The sequence below is a fragment of the Mus caroli genome, chromosome 3 (genome assembly GCF_900094665.2).
Source record: "Mus caroli chromosome 3, CAROLI_EIJ_v1.1, whole genome shotgun sequence".
Classification (NCBI taxonomy): Eukaryota; Metazoa; Chordata; class Mammalia; order Rodentia; family Muridae; genus Mus; species Mus caroli.
The window spans coordinates 105,621,858-105,628,446 of record NC_034572.1 but is presented as its reverse complement, the minus strand read 5'-3'; the positions used below and the strand labels follow the sequence as shown (position 1 = coordinate 105,628,446).

Below are 6,589 nucleotides of genomic sequence, written 5' to 3'. Positions count from 1 at the left end.
TTTAAGTGTCACATTTCCAATTATAATTTAAGCTTTATAACATTAGATACTCAAAACTGTTGACACAACACATTGATTTAGTTCTGTACTCAGTTTAACATTTGCCAGATGAAATATACAGAAAATTGCACAATGTCCTGCTATTCACCAAGGAAGGGAGAAAGACTGATGTGCATTTTAATTAACTTAATAAAACAAGTAATCTCTTGTTTAAAATTTCTCACATTTTCAGACAGTTCTTATGACTTTTATGACATCATATCCTATTTTAAAACACATAGAAACTCCCTTCATAAAAGTAGCTATTCATACCACTTTACATAAAGAATTTCAAATGTAGTCCTTATTAATATGATTTCCTCAGAAGAAGAATAAGAAGCTTGTATTTATCTCCGACACTTTATCTAGCTGGTTAACGGGGGTGAGTAATAAGACAAAATTATAGAGGATCATATGCTAGCTATTTTAATATTTCAAATGCCTTCAACAACTTAATGGGCATTATTTATATATTGACTATATAGCCAAGAAACATTTCTCAATCAATTAAATGAAATAAGGTAAACCCAGCCATAGTACTTTTATATTGGTTATATTCAAATTACTGGTGATTTTTATTGACTTTTTTTAATTTTTAATATTTTTTATTGTATTTTCCACAATTACATTTCCAATGCTATCCCAAAAGTCCCCCATACCCCTCCCACTTCCCTACCCACTCATTTCCATTCTTTTGGCCCTGGCATTCCCCTGTATTGGGGCATATAAAGTTTGCAAGTCCACTGGGCCTCTCTTTCCAGTGATGGCCGACTAGGCCATCTTTCGATACATATGCAGCTAGAGACAAGAGCTCCGGGGTACTGGTTAGTTCATCATGTTGTTCCCCCTATAGGGTTGCATATCCCTTTAACTCCTTGGGTACTTTCTCTAGCTTCTCCATAGGGAGCCCTGTGATCCATCCAATAGCTGACTGTGAGCATCCACTTCTGTGTTTGCTAGGCCCCGGCATAGTCTCACAAGAGACAGCTATATCTGGGTCCTTTCAGCAAAATCTTGCTAGCGTATGCAATGGTGTCAGTGTTTGGAAGCTGATTATGGGATGGATCCCTTATTAGAACAACATTTAATGGAGACAAGTATATGGATTCAGAGGTTTAGTCCATTATCATCAAGGTGGTACACAGCAGTTTTCAGGCAGGAGTGGTACTGGAAGAGCTGAGAGAAGACTGCTAGGTGAAGATTTATTTCCAGGCAGCTAGGACAAAGGTATTTAATTAAGCCCATGTCCACAATGACACACTTCCTCCAACAAGGCCACACCTACTCCAGTATGGTCATATCTCCTAATAGTGCCACTCCCTGGACTAAACATATGCAAACTACTCCACTGGTCCCCATAGACTTGCCCAAAATCATGAGATTATGGGGTCATATCTAGCAATAGCATAATAAAAAAAAAGTTCATTTAGTTTAACTTCCAATGTCTCCATGGTGTATAGAAGTCTCAACAATGTTAAGAAGTCCAAAGTTCAAAGTCTCTTCAGAGATTTATCCAACCACTTGACTGTAATCTCCAAAGAAAACAGAAAATTAGCTGGGTAAAGAACAAACTCTGCATCTCCATATCTGATGTCAAAGAAGGTCTTCAGATCTCCACTCTTTTTTCATCTTTCTTGACAGCAACAAAGCTCATTTTTCTCCGCTGTTTCCCCTCCTTGTTAGCAGCTTTTTGGTCAGGTATCCCACAGCTCTGGCATCTTTAAAACTTTGGGTTTTCCAGATCAACTTCAGCTTCACAGCTTCTTGTTCCATTATCTGAGATTCACACATGATCCTCTGTGCTTCTCCAAAGGGCTTGCTTTGCTTCTCTAGCTCTGCCCTTTGTAGCACTCTAGGCTCTAGTTAACTCCACTCCATTGCTTCTTCTGTTCTTGGTAACCATCCCATAGTAGTGGCATCTTCAATATGCTGGTGTCTTCTGTTGCAACTAGGCTTTGCAGTAGCCTCTTATAGGCTCTCTTCATAGTTCCAAGCCTCAACTTCTTTGCAAGATGCCTTCAGTCCTGGGACATCAAATGAAACTGAGGTTACACCTTCACCAATGGTCATGCTTGGCCTCTCACAGTGCCAAGCCTTAGCTGTTCTCCAAGACCCCTTCATACCTTCAAAACCAGTACCACCAGGGTGATTCTTACATATTGCCAAGTCAAAACTGCATCATGGGTACAGCCTTGGCTATCTCTGAAACACAGGTTCTTTGTGCTCTTAGAAAGCACTTCCCAGATTTCAGCCCAATAATAAATAAATAAATAATAATAATAAAGCTAGTCTCTTCTTAATTACTGCTGATTTCTTAGCTTCACAAATCAGCATCAATTGTCCTAGTAGTCCCTTCTATTCTTGACTCTAAAGTCAAAATCATATAGCCAAAGCTGCCAAGTTCTGCTGCTTGCTGGGGCTGGACCATGTCACCCTAACCTCATTCTATTACCTACTTTTCCATTTGCCTAAGCTTGGTTGCTCTGTCTCAGGCTGGACTTGAACTCATGGATCTGCTTGACTGTCTCCTGGGATTAAAGGTGTAATGCCTTGAACTAAACTTAGCTGGGTGGGATCTTGCCCCCAAAGTCCCACTTCCTTAATCTGTTATCTCCTAGAATATAGGATTCAGCTCCATTCTACTTTCCTTTAATATTTAATATTTTGTAATTTTCCTTTCTAAATTTGCGACACTTGTTCAAATTACTTGTTTTGCACTTAACAAAGTCTCATTTTTGAGAATTCCTTTTTCAGTGCAATTAATCTAATTCTCTTTACCTTAGCCTCAGTGATCGTACATGGGTATTTTGTACTTCTTGGCTAATTCCCATTTATCAATGAGTACATAATATGAGTATCTTTTGGGGTCTGGATTGCCACACTCAGGATGATATTTTCTCATTCCATCCATTTGCCTGCAAAATTAATTATGCCTTTGCTTTTTCATAGCTAAATAATATTCAATTGTGTAAATGAATCCTATTTTCTGTACCCATTCTTGAGTTGAGGGACATATGGGTTGTTTCTAGCTTCTGGCTATTACAAATAAGGCTGTTATGAATTTAGTGGAGCATGTGTCCTTGTGGTACAGTAGAGAATTTTGGGGGTAAATGTGCAGGAGTGGTATAGCTAGGTCTTCAAGAACTATTATTAATTTTCTGAAAAATCCACCAGGTTGAATGCCAGAGAGGGAGTAAAAGTTTGCAATCCCACAACAATGGAAGAGTGTCCCACTTTCTCCACACCCTTGCCAGCATATTCTCTCACTTAAGTTTTTGATCTTAGCCATTCTAATTTGAGTAAGGTGGAATTTCAGGGAGATGGGAAGGGGAATGCAAATATGGGGGCAGGTTCGAGTATGAGGAGAGACAGGAGAGAGCTCCAGAAAGCCAAGAGAATGAATGCAATATGCAGCTGCTTGGTGTGGGAGATTGGGGTGAGGGAATCACCAGGAAGTCCCAGAGACATGTGATGGAGGAGACTACCAGAACTCAATATGAGAGATCTTACAGAAATATGATACAGTGAGGATATGGATCCAGAAAATACTACCTCTAGTAGTAAGACAGGAACCCCACCCCCCCCCCACCCCAGTGGAGGGATAGGGAAACTAACACACCTACAAAACTTTTGATTCAAAATTGTTGAAATGCAGGGACAAAAATGGAGCAGAATCTGAAGGCCAACCAATGACCAGCCCAACTTGGGATCCATCTCTTGATCAGGCACCAATCCCTGTACTGATGCTAGGTTGTGCTTACAGACCTAACAGCTGAGAAAGACAGATGCAGATGCCTATAGCCAAGCGCTGGATGGAGGTCAAGTCCCCTTTGGAAGAGTTACAGTAAGGTTTGAAGGAACTGAAGTATATGGCAACCCTGTTAAAACAAAGTCAACAAACAAGGACACATAGGAACTCCCAGAGGATATCACCAACCAAAGAACATGCATAGGTTGTTCCTAGGCTCTTGACATCTATGTAGCAGAAGGATACCTTGTCTGTCTCCAGTGAGAGAGAATATGCCGAATCCTATAGAGAGTTGATGCTCTAGAGTGAGGGGATACCCTAGGGAATATCTTTACTGAAACAAATTGGAAGGGGGTTGGGAATGAACTCTATGAGAGGAACTTGGAAGAGGTTGCAGTATTTGGGGTATAAGTAATTAAAATAAAATAAATTTATAAAAGTAAATAGCCGGGCGGTGGTGGCACATGCCTTTAATCCCAGCACTTGGGAGGCAGAGGCAGGCGGATTTCTGAGTTCAAGGACAGCCTGATCAACAAAGTGAGTTCCAGGACAGCCAGGGCTATACAGAGAAACCCTGTCTCAGAAAAAAATAATAATAATAATAAATAAAAAATAAAATATAAATTAGAGAATGGCATAGTGTTATACTGTAGAGACAAGATATTTATATTTTGAAAACATAAGGTTATGTTTTTATGATAGCAAAAGTTTCCAGGTCAGTTTTAGCTTGATTTCTCCACAAACACTTCCTAAAGCAGGTGATATATTAAGCAAGTATCTTGTCATAAAATCCTGGTGAGCAGGCTGGTGAGATGGCTCAGTGGGTAAGAGCACCTGACTGCTCTTCCGAAGGTTCAGAGTTCTAATCCCAGCAACCACATGGTGGCTCACAACCATCCGTAACGAGATCTGGCGCCCTCTTCTGGAGTGTCTGAAGACAGCTACAGTGTACTTACATGTAATAAATAAATAAATCTTTAAAAAAAAGAAAATCCTGGTGAGCAACCAAGATCAACAACATAGCCTGTGTTGTTTTTAGTTCATAGAACAGATGTGAAGTCTAATATGAGGGAAGAATTTCCATATCTAGAAGTAACATTTTCACTTGACAAACTATGTCTTTTCAGGAAGCAAGTCTGCATGGTGTAGACTTCTATTAAATTTGTGCTTGTGTATGAAAATGTGTGTGAACTTTAGCATGAATGATATAAATTATTTTATTTACATATGACATTTTAGAATATCCTGAGTGCTAAGTTTCCATCTTCCTTTTATTCCCCCATGTTGCATCCTATCCCCACTTAAACATACTACCCAATTATATTCTCTCTTTCAATATCTTCAGAAGAAAGTAAGTAAAACTGAAATGCATGCCATAGTGTCCTAGACATTAAATAGATTATTCCTGTGAGTTATTCTTATATATAGATCTCAGTTATGTGATTTCAAGAATAATGAAGAAAGCAGGATTTCTATACTAGTAAATTTTCCCACTAATCATTTATATAATTTTCTTAATACCAAGCAAGTGAGAATGAAGAAACTTCATTTTAATCAGATATTATACATCAAGCACCATATATAATGTATTGTGTCATGTTCAAATAAAATTACAGGAACGCCGCACATAGGAAGCGGGAGGGAAAAGATGGTGGCGCCGAGTGTCCCCACGCTGTTGTACGGGCACGTGGGTCGCGGAGTCTTCCGCATGAGCCAGCAGAGGACATGTCCCTGTTACTGGACGCGCTCGAGGAGGCGGCAGTCGAGCTAGCAGGAGTGGAAATATGCCTTGAAGTAGGAGCAGGATCTGGTGTGGTGTCTGCATTCCTGGCCTCCATGATAGGTCCTCAGGCCTTATACATGTGCACTGATATCAACCCTGAGGCAGCTGCATGTACCTTGGAAACAGCACGCTGTAACAGAGTCCACGTTCAGCCAGTGATCACAGATTTGGTGCACGGCTTGCTGCCCAGGCTGAAGGGGAAAGTAGACCTGCTGGTGTTTAACTCCCCCCCCCGCCCCCCTACGTAGTGACTCCGCATGAAGAGGTAGGAAGCCATGGAATAGAAGCAGCGTGGGCTGGTGGCAGAAACGGCCGGGAAGTCATGGACAGGTTCTTCCCACTGGCTCCCGAGCTCCTCTCCCCAAGAGGGCTGTTCTACTTAGTTACCATAAAAGAAAACAATCCAGAGGAAATCTTTAAAACAATGAAGACAGGAGGTCTGCAAGGGACCACAGCACTTTGCAGGCAAGCAGGCCAAGAAGCCCTGTCAGTCCTCAGGTTCAGCAAGTCCTAGTGTCCTGAAAGCCCCGGAAGTAAACAAGAGCTGCTGGCAGCTGAACAACCGCTCAGTAGGTTTCAGACTGATGTCATTCCCTGGCCAAGAAATTTTATCAGAAATCTGTCATTTAAAAAAAAAAAAAGTGGAGCCAGGTGGTGGTGGCACTCACCTCTAATTCCAGCACTCTGGAGACAGAGGCGGAGAATCTCTGGATTCAAGGCCAGCCGATATGCAGAGAGAGTTCCAGGACAGTCAGGGCTGCACAGAGAAACCCTGTTCCAAAAACTAAAACCAACCAAACCAAAGTGAAAANAAAAGGAAAGAAAAACATGAGGGCTGAGTGGATAGATGGCTCAGAGGCTGAGACACTGACTGCTAGTACAAAGGATTGGGGCTCAGTTCTCAGCACCCACATGGTAGGGTAGTTCACAAGGGATCCTGCCCTATTCTGACCTGTACCTTTGGAGGTCAGAATGGCATGCATACATACTGCAGGCAAAATACCCATACACAAAAACAA

At 41.2% G+C, this 6,589-nt stretch overlaps 1 pseudogene across 1 annotated transcript; it reads left to right on the top strand.

The window, feature by feature from the left end:
- Window positions 1–5,435: 5,435 nt before the first annotated feature.
- On the top strand, window positions 5,436–6,583 carry LOC110291764 (annotated as a pseudogene). Its single transcript, XR_002377608.1, has one exon. The product of XR_002377608.1 is annotated as a methyltransferase N6AMT1 pseudogene (transcript).
- The last annotated feature ends 6 nt before the right edge of the window (window positions 6,584–6,589 follow it).